This window comes from Pogona vitticeps, chromosome 5, assembly GCF_051106095.1.
Source record: "Pogona vitticeps strain Pit_001003342236 chromosome 5, PviZW2.1, whole genome shotgun sequence".
Lineage (NCBI taxonomy): Eukaryota > Metazoa > Chordata > Lepidosauria > Squamata > Agamidae > Pogona > Pogona vitticeps.
The window spans coordinates 58943760-58967723 of NC_135787.1; the positions used below are offsets into that span (position 1 = coordinate 58943760).

The 23964-nt window shown below is 39.4% G+C and overlaps 1 protein-coding gene across 3 annotated transcripts in view; it reads left to right on the forward strand.

The window, feature by feature from the left end:
* The window catches only part of TENM3 (teneurin transmembrane protein 3), a 1852170-nt gene that overhangs the window by 364075 nt on the left and 1464131 nt on the right, over positions 1 to 23964 (forward strand). For all 3 annotated transcript variants that reach the window (XM_078393883.1, XM_078393884.1, XM_078393889.1), the window contains exon 2: positions 19807 to 19860. The gene's annotated coding sequence lies outside the window, so the exon portion shown is untranslated. The remainder of the gene's footprint in view (positions 1 to 19806; positions 19861 to 23964) is intronic.

A 23964-nucleotide genomic window follows, 5' to 3' on the forward strand; every position in this document is an offset into this window, starting at 1 on the left:
CTCACATGGATTTCTCCTTGCATATGGTGAGCTCACCCTATAGGTTGCCTCCATATATTGTTGCAGTTCAGCTGCTTCCATTCCTATTACTGCAGGCAGAGCCTTATTAATATCTCTAGATCCTCCTTCATTTTCTGCCACATTTACACAGGTATTATGATATATAAAAATAGCAAAAATGTTCTTTCTTCTCTAGACACCTAGCAGAGTCGTTATGTCTCTCGATCTCTATCACCAGAATCCCACATAGTCCAAAGAGGTGGCCAGAACTAACAACAATCTCAGGCTTTCACACCTCAGTATCTGTACAGTTCCAACATCAATACAATGTTCCAAAGTCCCAAAAAGCATTCCACAAATCAAATCAAAGCTAGCAAAAATCTCAGCTTTCACACCTTAATATTTCTACAGTTCCAACCTCAATGCAATGTTCCAAAGTCTCAGAAAGCTTTCCAGATAACAAATCAGATGTATTTGTAATCCAACCTGCTCCTTAGTCAATATACTGTAAAAGGTGTATCAAGCTTGTCATTCAGCCTTTCTTCCAGTAGGTGTCCTTATAATCCACTGTATGTTGCTTCCACTAATCCATAAATCCAGCCAACAACTACAGTCCTGGTTTTTCCTGTTCCACAGTCTATCCTCACCGACAATCTCTCTCTCTCTGCTTGAAATGAGTTGTAATCTAGCCCTTTACAGCCGTAGTCTCTGAGGGGGATCTCCCAAAGCTCCCCCCCTGGGATATTGTACAGTTTCACAGTTTTGACAGAGCTCTGTCTATACTGTTAAGAAATCTGGCAGTGCATTGTAATGTTTTTCAATCTGGTTTCCTTACTGATAACAGCTTCGCGTCCAGTCTGTGGCTATATTATGTCACCCTGGGAATATTTCCAAAATCAGTTTTTTCTCTCAGTGTTTGGCCTTGATCATTCTGCAAGCCAGGAGTCAGTTTCACTTTCTGAGGTAGCAGGACTGGTAAGCAAGCTAGCTGCCTCTTCTCTTCTTTTGGCCAAATATGTTGCACTCTGGGGCTGTTCATAAATAAAAGGCTTCGACTTACTTTATTGTTCTCAATTTTCAATGCAGTATCTGTTTGTTCTCCTCTCCTCCAAACCAGTTGCCATACAATGGTGCCTCGCTTAACGGGCGCCTCGTTTAATGACGAATCCACATAGCGATGAAAATTTTGCGATCGCTTTTGCGATCGCATTGTGATGTTCCCTATGGGGAAAAATTGCTTTGCGATTTTTCCCCAATTACCCCATTTTCGCGCAGCTGATCGGCAGGGCTTCGGGATGATGGGGGGAAGCGCTTCCCCCCCATCAACCCGAAGCCCTGCTGATCAACTGGGTGAAAATGCGGGCTTCGGGATGAGGGGGGAGTGCTTTCCCCCATCATCCCGAAGCCCCGCCGATCAGCTGGGCGAAAATGCTGGCGAGGGCTTTGGGCGGACCGCGGGGGAGCCCTCCCCCGCGGTCCTCCCAAAGGCCCCATTTTCCCCCAGCCACTTGGCGGGGGCCTTTGGGTGGACCGTGGGGGAGCCCTCCCCCACAGTCCTCCCACAGGCCCCATTTTCCCCCAGCTGATCGGCGGGGGCTTTGGGAGGACTGTGGGGGAGCCCTCCCCCGTGGTCCTCCCAAAAGCCCCATTTCCCCCCAGCTGGGATTTTCGCCCAGCTGATCAGCAGGGCTTCGGGATGATGGGGGGAAGCCCTTCCCCCCATCATCCCGAAGCCCCGCCGATCAGCTGGGTGAAAATGCCAGTTTCGGGATGATGTGGGGGAAGGGCTTTCCCCCATCATCCTGAAGCCCCACCGATCAGCTGGACAAAAATGCCGGCGGGGGCTTTGGGAGCACAGGGGGAGCGCTCCCCGCAGTCCTCCCACAGGCCCCATTTCCCCCCAGCTGATCGGCGGGGGCTTTGGGAGGACCGTGGGGGAGCCCTCCCCCGTAGTCCTCCCAAAAGCCCCATTTCCCCCCCAGCTGGGATTTTTGCCCAGCTGATCGGCAGGGCTTCGGGATGATGGGGGGAAGCCCTTCCCCCCATCATCCCGAAGTCCCGCCGATCAGCTGGGCAAAAATCCCAGCTTCGGGATGATGTGGGGGAAGGGCTTTCCCCCATCATCCCAAAGCCCCACCGATCAGCTGGGCGAAAATGCCGGCGGGGGCTTTTGGAGGACGGGGAGCACTCCCCCGCAGTCCTCCCAAAGGCCCCATTTTCGCACAGCTGATCAGCGGTTCCAACGTGGCCGCCCGCTGTGTTGCCTCGCTTTAGAGGCACCTAAAATGGCTGCCCCTGTGGAGGATTTTCGCATAAGGTGAGTTTTTAAGCCCATAGGAATGCATTAAACGCATTTTAATGCATTCCTATGGGCTTTTTTTCGCATAGCAACGAATCCGGATAGCGACAATTTTTCTGGAACGGATTATCGTCGCTATGCGGGGCACCACTGTATTTGTGAAATACTGTAAAATGGATAATTATATCTTGCTATCAAAGGGGGGCTTAATAATGTTTGAGAATAAGTTTGAGGATGTGGCCCGGGTCAGCTCATAATGCGGCCCAGTGCAATTTTTTATTTTAAAAGAAATTCCAAAGTTTCAATTACTCTGCTGGCACTTGCCGCCGGAATGTGGCCGGGGCATGTCACAACAGTAGAGCGGGAGAGAGGGAAGGAAGGAAGGAAGGAAGGAGTGGGAGGGGAGGGGACAGAGGGGAGCCACCGGAGTCGAAGCTGGCAGCCTCTGCTGTCTGAGATCGCAGCTGCCAGCAAGCACACTTGGAGTGGGGCTGCGGAGGATGGCTAGGGCTGCCTCCCCAAACCAAATGTATGAGCGGCCCAAACCAAATTTTCATCTTCTAATGTGGCCCAGGGAAGGTGAAAGTTTGGACAACCCTGATCTAGACCATATGGCTCAGCTTGCATCAAATTTTCCATGATATATGTTGAGGGGCAAGATGTACTTTGACATAGATGTGAGGTTGCCTAATCTCCATGTTCACAATCAACTCAGTGTGTTGGTGCAAAAGCTCCATTTTCTTAGCCACACCTTGGTTCTGCTAACTCCAGTCCATAGCCTATTAATTGACTTCCAAGAAGAGAGGGACACAAATCAGAAAAATGCTGATTCATTTTGAATGAATACTTTATTACGGTCAAAGACCAGTAAAACCAAATCAATATAAAATAGATACATATAATTATAGTTTGGTAAAATCAGTCAGGGTAATAAAATTCCATTAAAACATGATAAAACAACCCCTTCTTTCCAGTTAATAACATCATGTATCCTTAATATAAGTAAAACCTCAAACAGAGATATATTGTGATTCATTTTGATTTGTGATGCATCAACCTCGATTACAAGATTACAAATTTACGACCTCTTTGTGGGTGTGTAACTGTGATATCTGAAACCCAAACTTCACCAAATGGAGTCAGAGGAAACTACCCTACACATATGGTGTCTCTAGGTGCCGGGGGCATTTTATAGCCAAATGAATCAACAAATAAAAAAAAAACTAAAATAATTGATTCATTTTCATTGGGGTCATTGATTAATATGAATCAACAAATTAGCGTTTTTTGAATGAATTTGGCAATTCATTTTTGAATTTGTTCCCATTTCTACTTCCAAGTAACCCAGCTCTCCATGTGATCAGAATATATTATCATTCAGGGACATATCAGAAAAAAATATAGAAAACAAAAATGTTGTGGCACCTTAAAGATTAAGAGCTGTATTTTAATACGAGTTTTCATGTGCAAGTCTAGTTCTTCAGACATAACAGTGGGACTTGCTATTCATAGACACTATATTTGTAAATTGCTGTTCTGGTACTAGGGCAGAGGTATGCACAATAGAGAGAGGAGGAAAACTATTTATAATTCAAAGTTGCATAGAAATCTTGTCAAGATTAGTTGCTATAATGCCTGCAGATTTGAATATGGAAGGTATACACTGAAGTTTCAATGGACAACAAATAACTGTTATGGAAGTCAGGTTTTACCTCTTCACATGGGGTATGAATTGGCAATTTTTCCATATGTTCTAGCACTGGAAAAGTTTTACCTTCCTCCAGTGCCCCTTTCTTGACCTAGATTGACCTTCGCCATACGTGTATGTGTTACCCAGTGGAAGAGATAATAGCCTAAGGCATGGATTTATTGGATAAAGTAACATTGGGGAAGGTGTTGAAACCAATGCTAGTTACCTATTTTCATCTGAGACCATCTGCAGGACAGTCTGCTATAAATCTGTCAAAAGCTGCTAGATTCTTGGACCTTACCTGTATCTCATCATTAGTCTTCATTGTAAGGATATGACAGATATGCACGGCTGGTTCCCATCATTTTATAGCAGTATATATAAAAATTACCTAAGCACTATATGTAAATTATACACTGTATATCCAGTGTGGTGTAATGGATAGAATGATGATAGGATTCTGGAGACCAAGGTTCAAATCCCCACTCAGTAGGGGAATGGAACTGGTAAAACCACTCCTTAAATATCTCACTTAGCCCTATTGGGATTGCTATAAGTTGGTTCCAACTTGACGGCATGTAACAACATTTGTAAAAATAGTTTACAAAAATCACCTTCCTTGGGTAAAAATACAGATAATACTGAGGAGCTGCTAAAAATCAGATTTCTGTTACAAATACTTGTATAGTACTGAGACTCACTCAAAGCAGGATGGATTTATATTAAAGACTGGCATTGGTGTAATATATCTCTGCCCTTCACATAATTCCCAAAATATGGACACATGGTACTAATGTAGACTAACTTACTGCTCGGGAACTTTGTTTTATGGTTGCACTGCTTCAAGTGCATAATTACAGTACATGTTTAGGGTTAAACCATTAAGGTGAAAGCAGTGCATAAGAACAAACTAATTATACTTAAAGTCACAGAACTATTATCTATTGGAGATATTTTCAGTCAGTGGTGTGCAATGACAGAGATGCTAATTCAGCCCGCTTCATCTTTCATCACACAAAATGTCCATATGCATTTGAATTACAACAGGTTTTTAAGGAATTGGAGGCTGTGATTCAGTGGCAGCTTTGATTTTCACATGAGGTATTATATGAGTTAAATTAGTCTATTTATTCATCTTTTGAACAAGTACAATTAAAGCAATTACTAAACCTACTACCATATCACTTGCGGCATTTGCTTCTTTTAAGATATGCATCGTCACTTTAAATAGCATTCATCAGCACATGAATAATAGAGAGTCCCAATTCTCAGTGAGCAGAACAATCTGCATATTGTGGGTTACCTTATGATAACTGTGTTTTGTTGTGTGAGACTTTTAAATTTGGATTCCTGTGTCCTGTTCAGCTCAATCCTTTTGAATTCAAAAGGCTAGATGAGGTATAGGAAGGAATACACAATCCCCAGTGTCTATATACAGATGGGAAACAAGAAGGACAGGAAATCTTAGTTCAGAAGGCTAAGTATGAGTTTATAGGAATAACTGTAACTTGGTGGGATGATTCGTATGGTTGGCATACAGCAATTGAAGGATATAAATTGTTCAAAGAGAACAGAAGGAATAGAAAGGTAGGTGGCATTGCAGTATATGTTAAAAAATACACATTCCTGCACAGAAATACAGAAGGAGATTTGTCCCATTGAGAGCATCTGGATCAATGTAGCTGCAATGAAAAACAAAAAGAACATGGTACTTCAAATCTACTACCAACCGCCCAGTCAAGGAGAGGATGCAGATGAAACTTGAAAAATAAATTGCAAGGATTTCAAATAGAAACTATGTAGTAGTGATGGGAGATTTCAATTATCCATATATATGTTGGCCAAGTTTGTCCCTTCCAAGAAATTCCTGGCTTTTGTGATTGATAATTGTCTCCTACAAAAAGTGGAGAAAGAAACTAGGGGACAAGCTATCTTTGATTTGATTCTAACCAATAGAGATGACTTGATACACCAGCAAGGGGAACTCTGGATGACAGTGACTATGTTCTACTAGAATTCTTCATTTCAAAGAAAACCAAAACAGATGGTTCCCATACATATATGCTGGATTTTTAAAAAGCCAATTTTAATAAACTGAGATCAAGGATGGGTAAGGTCCCATGGCAGGAGATCCTAACAAGAAAAGGAGTCCAAGAAGGCTGGAAGACAGAAACTGAGAATGAGCTGAGGTTAGCTAGAGACACTAAAAGGAACAAAAAAGCATTCTTCTGGTATGTGCATAGCAAAAGTAAAAGAAACAGTGGCTCAGCTACTCAATGGAGATGGAAAAATGATAAAAGATAGCAAAGAAAAGGTGAAAGTGCTCAATTCCTATTTTAGCTCAGTATTTTCCCAAAGGAGAGACTATGACCAGACAGATGTGAACTGCAAGTGGAGGGGACAGGATTTGCAGCTGAAGATTGATAAATAGTCAAGAAATACCTTATTACTTTGAATGAGTTCAGCTCTCCAGGGCCGAATGAATACTCCAAGAGTATTGAAGGAACAAGCTAAAGAACTCTGAGAACCACTGCCCATTATTTTCTTGAAATCATGGGGAATATATGAAATGATTGGAGGAAGGCTAAGGTTGCCCTTGTCTTCAAAAAGGACAAAAAGGAGGAAGATGGTAACTGCGGACCAGTCAGCCTGACATCAATCCCAAGGAAAATTCTGGAACAGATCATAAAGCGGTTACTAGGCAAGCATCTAGAAAAAATGTAGTAATAACTAGAAGCCAACACAGTTTTGTCAAGAATGAATCCTGCTAGACTAACCTGATGTCATTTTTTCATCAGTTACCCCCCCCCCATAGACAGAGGGAATGTTGTAGATTTTATATCTTGACTTCAGAAAAGCTTTTGACACTGCCCCATGATATTCTGATTAGTAAGGTAACTAGGTGTGGGCTGAATGGAACAACTGTAAGTTGAGTTTCTCTTGTGCTCCTCTCTTGGGTTTCTTTTCTCTTTTTTGTGTTTTCCATTTTGCCTTTGGGTTTTACTCCCTCCCTGATTCCCAGGACCCCCCCCCCAACTTGCCTGGGCTTTGCTTACCGAAGATAGAAGTCCTTGAACAGACGTAACGCTTGGCAGCTGGCTGTTGTGGTCACAAGGAATGGCGTATGGTCTTCCTGCTCCTGACTATGGGCGTTTTTCCTGCAGTAGTGAGATACAACTTGCGTTGCAGAGGCTTGGATTACAGTTTGGAAATGTGTTGATTCTGATGGTAATTCAAACACTGACCATTGTGAAACTTCCTGGTAATGCGCTGGAACTGTGGGGAGCTGTGGTTGTTAAGGATGCCAAGACAACACTGCTGGTGGCTGGCCCCGTTGTGAGTGTATTGTGTTTGCCCTGGGTGGGTTTTTTCCTGTTGCCGCCATCATCCCCTGGAGGAGTGATTACCCACGTTCTGCATATGACCCTGGTTTCAGCTGCCATTATTCCTGCTTCCGTTCCCTGGATTTCCTGGCTGATACTCAAACAAACATGGTCCATTGCCTTTTGGAGAGAACTTGTCCTGTGGTTCCGAAACAACAACAGTTGGGCCCTTGGTGAGGACAGGACTTTCCATTTTTGCTGCCCATTAATAATACCGAGAGGAGAGACATTACACCTAGTGTTTTTGCTTAATTACATCCTTCATTCTGGCTGGCCAGAGAAGGCAAAGTCCCTGTTATCAAACGCAATGGGGAGGGAGGGGTGATGGGGGATTTTTTTTGTTTTTGATTATGATTTTTATTTTACTTTTTATTTTATTTTGTTTTTATTTTGTTTAGTTTTTCCTTAATCTGCTTTTCCTTAATTTGTTCCCTTAATTTGTTTTTTTTTTTGCATAATTCTATATGATTAAATAGTGTTATTTGCTAATTTGATTTTGTATACTGTCTTGAAGTTTGATTAGTTTTGATTTTCTGCAATTATTATGTTATGGTCTGTTTGCTTATTTTAATTTGTTTGATTAATTTTCTGATTTGATTGTTGACTTTGTCAACTAATTATCTGTTAGTTTTTAGTCATTAACTCTTTTGCTTTTCTCTTTTTCCTTGGCATGGAGTGGAAGGCCTGCCCCCCCCCCGAGGGGGACTATTATTTTATTACATCACAGTGATCTCTGGTAGAGGGGGATATGGTGTAGGTGCTGTTGCCATGCGTTACAGAAGACCAGTGAACAGATGCTTGAAATCTGTTCACTGTTCTGGCACTGTGACCTCCTGCCAAACTTGAGGTAGTCAACTCAGCCAAATACCCTCCACTCTAAACCTTGTGCTGTTGAATGCCAGATCTGTATCAGATAAGTCCCAGATCATACAGGATCTGATTCTGGAGGAGGATGCAGATCTGGCATGCGTAACTGAAACATGGATGGGCAGGGATGGGGGTGTTCCCCTGACTCTTGCCTGCCCTCCCGGTTATGCAGTCCAACATTAGGGTAGACTGGTGGGGCGGGGTGGGGGAGTAGTCATTGTTTATAAAAACACCCTTCGGGCTGCATTAACAGAAATATATTCTCCAAATCTCATGAAGTAGTAGTTCACCTCTATTGAACACTGGTTAGGCCTCACCTTGAGGACTGTGTCCAGGTCTGGACATCATACTTCAAGAAGGATGCTGACAAATTGGAACAAGTTCAGAGGAGAGCAACAAGGATGATCAGGAAGCTGGAAACCAAGCTTTGTGAGGAAAGATTGAAAGAACTGGGCATGTTTAGCCTTGAGAAAAGAAAATTGAGAAGTGATATAATAGCACTTTTCAAATGTAAAGGCAGTCATGCAGAGGAAGGGCGGGATCTGTTCTTGATCCATCCAGGGTGCAGGGCATGCAACAATGGGCCCAAGTTACAGAAAGCCAGATTTTGGTTAAATATCAGGAAAAACTTCCTAATTGAGAGTAGTATGGAAGTGGAACCAATTACCTTGAGAGGTGGTGAATGCTCCAGCACTGGAGGCATTCAAGGAAATGTAGACAACCACCTGGCAAATATCTTTAACCTTCATTGAGCAGGGGTTTAGACACAATGGCCGTATAGCTGCCTTCCAACTTGATTATTCTATGATACTATGATTCTGTTCTGGGAGTTGTAGACGAAAATGTAATATTTTCAAGCTGTGGTAATATCAGTATATACCCCTATATGCCAGTTTAAGATAATTTTGTTATGTTATGCTATGAGTTGTGAAGATGAAGTCAAGCTTTAGAGGGTTCATTTTAGAGTTGACTGTTGGAGTAGTTTGTTACTTAGTGTAGTGGCAACAGATCAATAAACTCCTGGATCAATAACTGGTTCCAGTGATGGGTCTGATCCATACACGAGATTGTATGGAGAGCTGTTTATTAATATATATAATGAGCTAAGAATTCAAAGTCAATTTTTAATTATTTTGACACACTCTGGAAATTATGTATAAATCTTGCGTATGGACCTAGCCTGTCACCAGAATCAGATATTGCTGCCTGACCTCCCCTTCCATCTCACAGCAAAGGTAAAACTGTCCATTGAAAGCAGCATACATATACAGTCATCATACTTAACAGTTGATTATTTGTATCAGTAATGCTATTGTCATCTTGTTAATTTCATTTCCTGTCCCTACCCTGTATACCTGTGGTTTGACTTCACTGTAATACAGTGGTGCCTCGCTTAGCGATTGCCTCATTTAACAATGTATTCGCTTAGCGATGAAGTTTTTGGAGCAATTTTGCACTCTGTTTACCGATGTTCCCTATGGGGAAATTTCGCATAGCGATGTTCGGGACCTTGCCTCGCTTAGCGATGACAGTTTAGCGATGTTCCGTTTTCGCTATTTTTAAAGTGTCTTAAAATGTTCAAAACTGTTTTAAATGCTTGGGATCGTTAATGCACCTTGTAAAACCTTTGCAAACTTAATTTGGCTTTGTTCTGACTCTTCGTTAATTTTTGGTGAATTTTCCCCCCATTGGAATGCATTGAACTGTCGGTTTGACAGAGGTTTGAAATGGAAAGAGAGTCAGGTTTCCAAGGGAGGAAATACGAATTAAGCACTTCTTAAATCAGAATACACAATATATGGGTTTATAGCTACCCACTTTGGAGGTAAATCACTGCAGAGGAGTTTGAAAAGACATGCATGATTCTCTAGTTTCTGAGATACATGGCAAGATCCTAAACTTGGCATATTTCTGTCTGATCTAACCAGACAGTCATTACAGTATAGGCCTTAAGCACAAGTACACATTTGGGATCACAAATGTAGTGTACATTTTTTTCGCTACAGTGGTACCTCAACTTACGAAATTAATCTGTATTGGAATGGTGGACGCAACTCGAAATTTTCGTAAATCGAATCACCATTTCTCATAGGAATGCATTGAAAACCATTTAATCTGTTCCGGCTGTTTTTCGTTCTTATGTAGAGGTGCCGTTCTTAAGTCGAAGCATTAGGTCCCATAGTAACTAATGCAAAGCCACTTAATACATACGCTACCTTTAGAGGGAGAATTTTTCTTTTTTGGCGTAAGATGAACTTAGGTCAAAAAAGGTGCAAGAAAAGGAGGGAGGGGGAGGGAACACCTTCTAAACAGAACACCTTTAAAAAGAAGCACCTTTTAAACCAAGCCAAGCACCTTTTAGGTTAAAAAAGGGCAGGAGAACACCTTCTAAACAGAACACCTTTTAACTCAAGCACCTTTTAAACAAAACCAAGCACCTTTGAATCTAGAGTAAACTCCATTTTAAAGCCTGGCTGCATCAAAAGGCACCACAGCCCATCACAGAATATTTTCTGATTTTAAAAGAGACAGACCTTCGAGCCACATTTTAAACACACATTTTAAAACACAAGACAGGTCACAGTACACAAACCCTAGAAGCCACAGAATCCAGCAAGCATTATTCCAGCACAGAACTCATCACAAAAGGAGAGTCTAAACTGCATTTTACAGCCTCCCTGCATCACCAACCAGCACAGCCACTCACAGAATATTTTCTGATTTTAAGAAAAAAAGACTTTGAAGCCACATTTTAAACCCACACATTATAAAACAACAGAGAAGTACACACACCTTAGGAGCCACAGAATGCAAAAATAAATAAATAAATAAATTTTACATTTTAAAATTATACAGTCTAATTTTCACATTTAATTTTAATTTAATATTACAGTCTACTTTTCACATTTTAAATCCACACTGCAAGACCCATCAGAGCACAGAAACATAACCCCTCACCTAGCCCTACCTCCCCCATCAAGCTGCAAAAAACCCTGTACAGTACAGTAAATCCAGTGTACCATATGTACTCACCCAGAACAGGGAGTCTCTCTGGTTTTTTAAAAAAGTCAAAAATCCAAAAATCAAAACTTATTTTAAAAAATTGAAAAAACCACACCTCAGTCCATACAGTACAGTACCAGGCAGTACCAGGCAGTACAGTACCAGGCAGTCTGAAGACTCTCTTCTTATCCACTCTCTAACTGCTGGGATGAGCAAGGTAGCAGACCAGCAGCCTCTTCGCTGGCCAACAGTTAACAGAAAGTTCAGATTTTGCGCTTTCCCCACCTCCTCCTCATTTTTTCTTTCGTAACTCAAAGCTCCGTTCGCAAGTCAAAGCAATATTTTGCGAACGGAGCTTTTCGTATCTTGAAAAATTCGCAACTAGGGATGTTCATAAGTCAAGGCACCACTGTATCTTTCTCCACTCCCATTGTTGTGAGTCTTTTTCTTTCTAGTTTAAAGATGCCAATGGATATTTCTGAGTAGGAAAAAAAATTAAACAATAAAGACTGAAATCAGCAGAACTGATGGTCAAAAAGTGAGGAAGGTATGCATACCATCTTTAGTTCATTGTAGGATTATGGGAACGCATTGCAATTCATAACAACAAGGCTCTCCTACCTTTAGTGAAAGTATAAATATACTGTGGTACATTCTCTCCGCTCTGTGCTAACGAAGTGGATCTCACAGCTTCTTGTTTTCAGTGAGAAACAAAGGGGTTATTTTGTTCGTCCGCATAGCAAGATTTCTCTCTGCAAGATTTATTGGATATTTCACAGCCTTCCTTGTTTTTTTGTTTTTTTTCCCTCCCATTCCACCAATTTGTGCAGAAGTACTACAGTTTTTGTGGAAAGTGGCATCATTTGTGTACAAGCATCCCCAAAAGGGGCTTGAGCTACTCAGAATTTGGCGGTTCATCATACCAAAGAGCAACTGAAAAAAATGGGGGCAGGACAAGAAAAACAAGATCATGGTTTTGTTTTTGTGGATAGCAAAAGGAAGTCTCAACCTGCTGAGACATGGAAAGTCATTTTCCCCCTCAAATATCGATCACTGCATTAGTTCATACTGTGGTTCAGATGTACTGTGCAAAGGGAGGAGCTTGCATGAGGATATTTCTTTATGTAGCACAATACTGATAAAAATACTGCGGCAGAACTGTACAATTTAAATTCAGTATTCTAACCATTTCCCAAAAAGCATGCCCAGTTTCAGGCTAACTTTGCTAAAGTGCTGTACTGAAAGAGCTTTCAGCTAGAATCCTGTTACTTGCCAAGTAACATGATACTGTGTGAGAAGCCAAACCAACACAACACTTACCTGATGGCATTTGGCCACTGAAAGTTTCATGATTGGAGGTAAGTGTGTAATAGGATTCTGGCCAATGTATTGCAAATGAATCCTGCATTATTAAAACTAAGATGATCCATAGATGGATGGTGCTGTATAGATTGCTCCTGGGAATTTACTCAATATTAATCTTCATTGAGATAACGGAAGAAGAACCAACCTAGAATCACAATTCTACGTGTTCATACAGTATCAAAGTATTTTTTTAAAAAGCATCACAAAGCTGTTATTATTGACAGCTTAATAATGCACTTTTCCAATCACTCAGCAATGGCAATGATTTTTAGCAGTATGTCATCCAAGCTATAAAGTGGTTTGTTAGAATTTATATGTGCTCCCTTGCCTTTCTGGAAGAACTACATCTGATTACAGCAGCTACAGGCCTGAACTCTTTGAAATGAATAATATATTAAAGGAAACTGTATGGGCCTCATGCCAAATGGCTATGCTACGAAGTTATTAGATTGCTATTAGAGCAAGAACAGTATACCTGGAGAGCCCTATTTTTGGTTATGATGTGACATAAGGTCCTTTGTTGCATGTTGCCAATTATATTTTCCAGATAATGTTTGGACAAATAATATTATGAATCTCATTCTTTTTTTTTTGTAATGTACAACATCATTTCTTTGCCTGGCCATGCTGCAGTGTTTATTTGCTCCATAATTAATAAAGAACATTTCTGTACCATTATGGGAGCAAAGCTGGGAATTCTTCTCAGCATGTCAGTTTAATTTATATACTTGGGAGGGACTTCACAAAATTCCTCTCTCTTGGCGTGAACATTTAGAGCTCCAGGAACTCATAAGAAGGCCCAAGAGAGGCAGGCCTACTTGGCATCTGTAAAAGGAATGCATTCAAGTGACAGATACAGGGAAACACAGTTACATCAGGATTTAGACATTTCTGGAAACTTGGGATGAGATTTAATGTATTAAGATACAGCTTCACCGCCACCCCACCAAAAAAGGTTTTGAGAATAAATGTGAAGTGGGGGTTCCAAAGTGTTTGTTTTCAGGATGTGTTCAACACAAAAGAATGGACGGAAATTATTAAGATTATTACTGAGCAGTATGTCTCATAATGTTGGAAAACAATAGGCAACCACAAGGAAGGCTATACATATTAGCAAATGTAGTATGCTCAGCTGCAGAAAGCTGAAAAGTAGGGTAAGGCATGTATATTTCAGGGACTGATTTCAAAAAGATAATCTATCAAGGGGAATCTCCAGCCCATGGGATTAATCAACCTGCAAAGGGTCTATTGGGTGTCAAAGCTAGCATTCCAGTGTCTCAGAGCCCATCTTAATGAAGAAGGAACACAAAGGTGGAGGTTTCTAGAGTCAGGCACCTGGTGCATGAGAGTTTCTGCAGCTGGAGTTTGACTGTCAGAGCTGTTTTTGCTTTAGATTTGTTCTTCATTAACACAGTAAAGTCCAAGGCAAAGGACAGCAGAAGGACATGGCCACGTTCTGACATCATAGACAGTCCATAGACAGCTCTTGGAGAAGAAAAGGTCATTCAGTCCTCATCTGATTTATGTTCTTTGCCCTGTATTAAATTATCCAAGAACATCTGTAGCCATAGAACATCCTGTGCCTCTCCTTCACCAATCTCTTTCTTTGCTTCCTTTCAACCTTGCTGTGAGACACAAAGTCCTGCTGCCTATGGACAGAGGCAGAAGTCAGTGGGTGAAGGGAGCTGGAGATAGAAATGTCCTTGCCCCAGCATTTAAAGAAGCAGACACCACATCTCTTGGATAGAACCTGGCACCTCTGACTTTCTTCCCTTGATCAAAAAGAGCTACTAACATTTCTTTAAACTAAGATGGGTAATGTGTGCCCCTCCAGATGGTGCTAGACTGCAGCTTCCATCCAACCTAACCAAGATAGCTTATGGTGAGGAATGCTCAGAATTTCAGCCCAACACTATCTGGAGTGATACACTTGGCCCTCCCTCGCAATAATCAAATACCATTCTGACTTCTTTGGAAGAACCAAGAATAATGAGCAACATGCATATACTAGCAGCTAGTCCTTTCCTCATTTTGGATGACTGGGAAAATAAGCCAAGATTCAGCATTTTGGCAGAACTTCCCATACAGATAATCAGGTAAGTATGGTTAAGTGCTTCCTAACCAGCCATAATTAGAAGCCAGCTTTATACTAGTGGGTAGCTTATGAGCTCTGGCCTGCTCAGAAACCCTTAATGGTAGTTCCTGTTTCACAGATAATGAGAAACTACGTCTAAGTGCTAAATGAGTTTGCTGCTCATATGAAAGATGGAAATTATAGGGCTACAGCTGATAGAACTGGTACATGGTTTACAAACTGGGTTCCTGTTGTGCAAAATATTCTCTCCTCTCTCTCTCTCTCTCTCTCTCTCTCTCTCTCTCTCTCTCTCTCTCTCTGTGTGTGTGTGTGTGTGTGTGTGTGTGTGTGTGTGTAATTTTTGCTTCAAAATGCATTAGGGGTTATTTTCAGGGGATTTTTTTTTCTTCATGTGCGACAATCTACATTTATTCAAATACAGTCATGTCATCTTCTTCTGGTTGCTGCACAATGGTGGAGGGCAGGATTTCACTTAACTCGGGCTTATTTTTGGGGTAGGGTTTATATTATGAACATACTGAAAACTCATACTAGGGCTTATTATCAGGTTAGGTCTTATTTTGGGGAAACAGAGTTATATTATATTATATTATATTATATTATATTATATTATATTATATTATATTATATTATATTATATTATATTATATTATATTATATTATATTATATTTAGAGATGGGGACGAATATAAAAATGGATCCACTTTTTCAATGAAAATAGCCTATTTGTTAAATATTCATTGAACTGTATTTGTCAAATTTTAAGTCCCAATGAATATGGATTGACAAATATTTTCCCATTTTTATTTATCCTTTGTAAATTAAAAAAAAACGTTCTGCCAAAACGATCAGCTGATTGGCAGGCTGATAGGCAGCCACCCAACCCCACAGCCTACCACCCATCCCTTCCTCTGCCTACCTAGGCCCCCACCTCCACTGACACTCCCTTACTGTAATTGTTGCTGCCACCGCCAAGTTCTCCATCTGGCCTCTGCCGCCACAGAGTGTAAAAAGAGAGACTGGCTGCCCTTTGCAAAGATGGCGGCTGCAGCTTCATTTAGGGTAGGGAAGATGCAGCTGCCATCTTTGTAGGGTGGTTATGGTGGGGCGGTGGGAGCATTGGCAGCAGGGGGCATTGGCAGTGGGAGCATGTATGTTACAATGGACTGTATGTTACAATGGACTTTTGTTGTCTATCAGTTTGAAAAGTCATTAACATACCAGATAAAAGTCAATCAGGTGCAAAATATATATATATCCTCTCCCCTACACTTTTTATTCCAACTTTCTCAGAACCTTATAGACTATCTGTTTTATTTTATGTTTTTTCTTTTCTGGATAAATAATACACCTTCATTTTCAAATCAAATGTGACTTGGTAGAAAATGATCACAGCAACAAAAAATTTACAAGTCTGTGAATTCAAAAAATTACAAGTAAAGGAAATGTGAAAGAATACTGTTATATTCGTACAGACTGTGGTGTCATCATAACTGTAATTTGTGTGAAAAGAAACATCATCCATATGTCTTTGTTGTCAGCAAAAGAAAAGTAGGAAAATATTTCATTTGACTGGAGTAGATAGTATGTCCTAAAGCTGAATATGTAATTTGTTGCTTGGAGATTTCATAATTCATTGCTCTGTGTGTGATAGCATCTAAGTAGGATTTCTAGAAAACATAATCTTCTGGTTTAAATATAATATATTTTATGAGGTTTGTGTTAATAAAACGCCATAAATTGGAGGCTGTTTGAAAGGTCCATAGTTCCTAGATTATTTCTGACACTTGTTGAAAGCATAATTTCTTTTTACAACCAAAAAACACTAAAAATCAGACTTGAAATTATCTTAATGCTCACATTCTTAGTCTTTATTCTTATTTTTCCTATTATAGTCACTATTTTTATAAATGATCGTATCAACAATGTATTCGCGAAGGCTTTCACGGCTGGGATCTAATGGTTGTTGTGGGTTTTTCGTGCTCTTTGGCCGTGTTCTGAAGGTTGTTCTTCCTAAAGTTTCGCCAGTCTCTGTGGTCAGCATCTTCAGTGGACAGCACTCTGTGCTCTGTGACACACTAATCACCCATCTACAGAAAAAGACAAAAGCCTATCTCACAGCCAGAAATACTGCACTCCCAAGCCAACTACACCAGAGCACAGAGTGCTGTCCTCTGAAGATGCTGGCCACAGAGACTGGCGAAACGTTAGGAAGAACAACCTTCAGAACACTGCCAAAGAGCCCGAAAAACCCACAACAACCACAGTATCAACAGTTTACTTTGATTTAAGTTATAGGTTGCTGAAAAATGTAAGACCATACTGGAAATGAACCATCTGCTAAATTTTATGAAATAGCTTCCCCTTCTTCCCAACTTTTTCTGAGGTTTTGTTTCCCAGGTAGGGGTTCAGCTCTCATAGAATTTTATTTTTCTCATTTCTAGTGTTTTCATTATTTGAAAAGCTTCACCATCCACAGTAAAAAAATTCTTTAAAATGAATTCAATGAAAAAGTGATGACAAAACAGTAAACTATTTCACTAAAATCATTAGGGTAACTCGCAAAACTATTGATGAGCAAAATACTTGAGCAAATAAATGAATCTTCTGTTCACAGAGGAAACAGACCCCATTGGATTCCTGTTTTATCTGAGCAGGGAGATCATTTCCATGTAGTCAGAACCACAGCATAATCAAGCTGTTTACGGTCTAAGAAACAACAAATTCACACTGGCTGAAATCCTGTTGCTCAGTGTAGTAAGACACACTAGAATAAGCTCATTGAATCAATTGAGATTTGGTGAGCCAACTCCTCTGTAAGGTCCATTGATTCAAATGGACCTACTCTAGATGGGACTTACTTTGCCAAGGAACAAGATTTCTACCACTGAATGTGAGTCAGTAGCATATTGGCAATCATTGCAGAGATTTGCAATAGGAGTTCTATATATACCATATGAGGGCGCTTCCACACACCAATCCAGGTTATATATGTTTATCATTTACTCACAAGTAACAGGGAAATGGGGTATTACCTGATTATCGATGACTTTACCCAAATCCCTCAATAACTTACCTCAGCAATTATATATTAGTTTTAAAAACATTTAAGATCAAAGATTGTGCACAGCGGCAATCACACTGCAATTTCCAACAGAGGACCCAATCCCCAGTAACATCTCTGGAACCATCCTGCAAGTTGGAGGAAAACCACTGAAATATAGTGCCTCCCACTCTAGCTTTACAGAGATGGTCCAGGAGGATATGAGGGTCAATACTATAAATAACCACTGGGAAGATACAGGATATTACTTCCCAGGTCCTCCGCCTTTGCCCTAGAGCAGCACATTCAGACCCCATTCTCCCCAGCTAAAGTTAATAGACCAAAGGGGGGGGGGAGTCTTTAAATACACCTATGTAATTGATTCTACTGCAGTAGGAGTCTTGTCTACATCCTTAGGCTTCATCTACTGGAACAGATACTATGGTAGCAGATAAGGTGGTGCTTTAGACATCTTATCTCAACCTTGGTTTCAAAATTGCTCCAGAGACAAGTGCCCTTTCCCGACTTCCTTTGTTGCAAGGGCAAATGAGAATAAGCCCCATACCACTTAAACATTTTTTGGCCCAATAGGTCTTGTACAAGCCTAAAAGTATGGTGGAAGGGTGGCAAAGGGCAGTGGTCTAAACAGCACCATCTCTGAGTTATGAAAAAAAATCTATCAAAGCAGAAGTCCAATTGCAATTAGTATTTTTAACCTTTATAGTGATTTGCTTTTTTTATGAGTTTGACACTTCCTCTGTTGCACAGAGTTGAAACAGGGACAGGGTCTCTAAAATGAGCACTGAAAATGTATAACCTAGCATGAACAACCAGTGATGCATTTTCACATGGAAAGTGCTAACATGAATTTTGTATGAGGAGGAACCTCATAATTTTTTTACCTAGGAATTCTAAACTTGGAAGCTACTATTGCAACTCTAGCAGTAACAAAAATGATAACAGGAGGAGAATTGTTGATGCAGCAGGGAAATGACTGATGAAGACAAACAACTGTTCAGCATGCTTTGACGAAAAAACTGATGTCTTGTGTTGCATCACTGAAAACTGGAAAGCCAGTTTCAGCCCAAATTGTGACAGTTGGACATTTATTAAGCTGTCGTTTTTGGCTTGTGGGGTGGGAGAGGGTGTAGAAAAGAGTGGAGACCACAAATAGATGAACTCATAAATACAGTTGTGGAGGATTCTATTCACTTTACCAGGTCCCGTTTGAGGAAATACAAGTTTGTGACCTTTAGTACATCTTATTCTGTAGCTGTGATAAACCATCTATCCCATTTGTCTGTAATACTTACGCAGCAGTTTATCTGGGTTACTCTCTGGCAGCTTCATAGAGATGTTATCTGCCATTAGCAACGGCAGTAGCAATAGGACAATTCTGTCTCCCCCTGTTGCTGGTAGTGGGGTCAGCAGCAACTGTGGCCCCGATTTTGCATTCTCCACATTATGTCTGAACTCCAGCAGTGTTGTGAGGCATTGAGAGGGAACATGCCTGCTGTTCCCCAAGAGTATTTGGAGAAAAAGGTGGAGAAAAAAATGGCCAAAATATGTTAAAGTTTCCACCTTTTTCTAGAGAATTTACAAATGTCTTCTGGAAATTTGGATCAGCTCTGTTAATTCTACCTTTAAATGCCTAATTTCCACTCACTTTTAGCAGGATAATTGATTTAGTTTAACAATATAAGGGTCTGTAGGTTATATAGTTAGAAACTGGAGAATTATGGATTATGGCTTTGCAGCTGGATTGTAGAAAGAATCCTAGCATTCCTCCATCCCCCCTCCATTTGTATGTTAACCTGAATTTGTCTAAAATACCTTAAGTGACACTTCATAGCTGTTCCTAAGACACTCTTGGTATTATGACATATTTTCCAGTTGCTTTGCTTTTTTTTAATTCAGGGAATGAAAGTAAAATGGGGATATTATTGTTGTTATATTTCTTATTTATGTGGCTGAAAACATACTTATTAGCTGTGGCTAATAATTCAGAGTTTATTGTATTTTAAATTAATGTATTCATTTTTTTCTCTGACTTTCTAACAGGCTATAACTTCAGACTGGCTTTGTGAATGCATATTCTGCTAAAAGAAAATAACAGTAAGTGTTTGTGTTTGCTATAACTTGCTTTTAAAAAGACAATATTTCTTATTTGTGATCACAATTATTTGAATGAATTTTTAAAAACGACAGTAACTGTCTTACCGCGGCCCATCTTGTCATAACACTTTAAAAAGGGGTTTCTGGAGAACTTCAGTGAAAAAATTGTAAGACCTTGAACTGATGGTGAAGGCAAAGAGCTCTTGATAAAATCTCCTTTTAAATATTTTCTTAGAAATTGCATAAACACGTTGTAGCCATTTTTTCTGTCTGTTTTTTCTTTGGGTTATTAACACAGAATTGAATATAAGTATGTTCCACCAGTTTACAAATATATCTCCAAATAAATGTTTGTGTCTTTACAAATATTGACTATTAATTTTCTATGTGAATTCATAATGAGAGGTTTGAGGTGAAGTGCATCTTATTCTTGGTTATAATGTAAATATATTAATGTTCATCTATGTCTACCCATTTAGCTTAGTAGTTGCTAAAGAGTATGGTGTTGACCAAGACCAAAAAAGAGAAATATATTTTACTTCTTTACAGTGAAATATATACTGCTAGAATGTCATTAATAGGATATACTGTACATCACTGATCTTTAAGTGGACTTGCTTCTTGGATTCAAAGGAAAACTGCATAAAAATCAATAGTTCTTTCTTTCTTTCTTTCTTTCTTTCTTTCTTTCTTTCTTTCTTTCTTTCTTTCTTTCTTTCTTTCTTTCTTTCTCTGGCCATGGGATCAGAAAAGCCAAGAATTAAATAAAATTATTTATTTTCTTATTAACTGTATAATGAAGTTCTTACTTAAAACAATGTAAACTCACAAAATAAAAAAAATCTAGTGTGCCTTGTAATTTCTATCATGTATGTTTTTAACAGGGTTAAAAGCTATGAAAAAATCAAACAAGTAAACATGCTGAGTCAGGTACTTTCCATGTTCATTTACCTTCCATAGTGCTACAAAACTGCAGCTATTGCAACTATCCAACTGACAACCAATATTGTCTACATGCAATAATAGAATTGTAAGGACCTTAAAGGTGCCACAAAAGGGTTCTTTTGATAATCAACAGAAATTTCTACTGACCATGCTCAGGAAAAAAAAATCAATTACTTTTGTGAAATAAATGTGTATTAAGAAGACCAGCCTTTCACCCCATTTTCAATAATAAAATATGTATGTGAAAATTTATACTACTATTAGGGCACAGCATGTTCTAGCCTTCTCCTTGACTCAACATAACCAGCAGTGCAATTTGTTACACAAGTTGAGAAAAAGCCATTAAATTTAAACACTGAAAAAAAAAATCTGTGGCCAGAAACACGTTGAACTGCTGCAGCACACTTGTCAAAGATTAAAAAACAATAAATAAGGTATTTCAAATCCTTTCTGCCTTTACATTGGCATGGATTACCTTAAATCAACCTCTTCTAAGGTGGCAAATCAAATTGTTTTAAATCAAACTGCTTAACTTTTCTGAATAGAAGACCTGAGATCTACTATTTTCCCAACCCCCACCCCTTTTTTCTTATGATGGCAGAAAGTGATTTATCCAACTATTATGAGTTTTCATGAAAGCAGATTCTGTGCGGTGTTAAATCCCCCACCATTGGATTTTATAGCAAGAAAATTGTTAGCTGTGGCTCCACTAGACCAAAACCCAGCTTGTTCCTCTGTCAAAATGTTGTCTGAGGATATCAAGTTTACTAACTTGCCCAGAAGGTGTCTTGGATACACTTTGCCAACAACATCTAAAAGGCTCATGGGGCAGTAGTTCCTAGAATCTGATCTCATACTTGTTTATATGCGTAAATAGGGACCATGATCACCATTGCCCGATCTGAAGGGAATTTCCAAGTTCTTTGAATAAATGTAAAGAAAGCAGCTAGCATTGGGTTGTGCCAATGAAGGTAGTTTGAAAAAATGGCATATTTTCCCCTCTCCTGTGATATGTGTCAGTTGCAGATATATATGGAATTCATACATCCTCTGACAGGGAAAATGTGTAAAATTTATATTAATTATGCATGCTGTCAAGTAGTATGAATGTAAGCTATTCACAAATCTCTCTATTCTCCTGAGATAGAGGGAAAAATTTCTTGCTACAGATGAGTAAAAATAAAGTTTAGAAACAGAATTGAAATGTCAATACTGAAAAGAAATTGTAGTTAATAAGCAAGTAAGCCACAATGAGAAAACAAATCATGCATGGTATTGATGGATAATACCTGACTTGCAATATGAATGTCTGTGGATTTTATATAAATCCTGGATAGACATAGATGAATATAGTCTTCTGGCCATGATTCAGAGACATATCATGTACATAGGAGTCTTCTTTGTTTTATTCTGTGCCAAGGGAAACTAGAAGTGTAAATCCAGGTATAGCACATATCTATGGCTCCCTTTACCTGTGAGACCCACATATGACCAGGTTTGTCACTTGGAAACTGGACTCACAGCTAATATTCATCAATATTCATACAAAATAAATTCTTTGTTTGCTTTCTGTACTGCTATATGGACTGGTCTATGTTACTGTTTGCTATGTCATGAAAAATTAGGCTGGGTATGTCATTACTCTGAAAGGTGTGTGTGTGTATGTGTGTGTTTAAGACCATATTAGAAACAAATATTTTTGCAGTTTAATTACTTTTGGTTTTATAGTTTAGTTTTTTTCTTATGGATTTACTGACATGCGAACAAAATCAAATTTAAAAGTTTTTCATTTATTTTCTCCTAAAAGCAAATATATGGATTTTCTATTCTGCCCTCTTGTGTTTGCAAAGATTTTTTTTCAGGATATTGTTAGAGAATATATCAAAAGTGGCTACAATAATTTGCATTTTTTCTCGGTGTCTTCCTCAAAACAGGAAAATATCTTAGAATGAGAAATTACTGTTTATTTTCTTGTATAAAGTTAAATGCATGCCATTTATTGAGTTGTGAAATTCAAATTGGAGATTTTTATTCTATGTTCTTCTTTATTCTAATCCTGTCTCCAATGCTTGGAGTTAATTTATTTTTCCAGCTTTTATCATGGCCTTGGCTTGAGAAAATGCTGCTGTTTTTCTTTCCTTTTTTTGTGTGTGTGCCTGTAATGTGCCAGAATGAGTAGCAGAATGTTTGCCCAGTCCTAAATCAGTGCAACTTTATTCCAGACAGAAGTACAAAGCAGAATATGGGTAGTGAAAAGGAGCAGAGTTCACCTCTTGTGACAGTCTATATTAGTTCTTTCTACATTTTCACTGCACTCCCATTTTTAATTGTCATCCTTGAATCCTTGTGTAATGTTCCTGACAATATTTCATCAAGGTGTGCATGTTGCACTGAAAAACTAACACTGTCAGATGTGTCAGATAAATGCTTATTTTTAACCCTGAGGATCTGAATACAAGAACAGGAAGTGAACAGGTTTTTCAATATGTGTGACAGTTTCTGATCAGAGAGACCACTAGGACTTCTACTGATATGATAAGCTTGTTTCTAAGAAGAAAAGAAGGAAAATGAAGTCTATATAGATGGCTTCCAAGTTTGAGAATGTGACAGAAACCAAATTTGCTAATATGCAGGAAGGACAATAAGAAAAATCTTAGGAGATACAAAAAGATGAACTGCTTAAAAATAATCATTTGCTTCATTTAGTAGATGAGGGAAATACTGTAAATAAAGCATATTTTGATGTCAGCATGGCTTTTGACAAAGTTCCTCATGATATTTTAGTGACCAAACCTGTGAAAAGAAACAGCTAGGCAGTGCTATTCTTAAATGGATTTGTAGCTGACTGACAGATCATACCCAAACATTTCTCATAAATAGTTCCTTGTAATCCTGGTAAAAAGTGACAGGTGAGGTGCCACAAGATTCTGTCTTGAGTCCAGTGATGTTCAACATCTTTGTTAAATGACTTGGATGAGGGATGCTTATCAAATCTGCAGATGACACCAAACTGGGAGGGAGAGCAAATTCTCTAGAATAGTGGTTCTCAACCTTGGGTTCCCAGATGTTTTTGGACTGAAACTCTCAGAAGCCTTCCTGACTAGCTGTGATTTCAGGATTTCTGGGAGTTGTAACCCCAAAACATCAGGAGACTCCAAG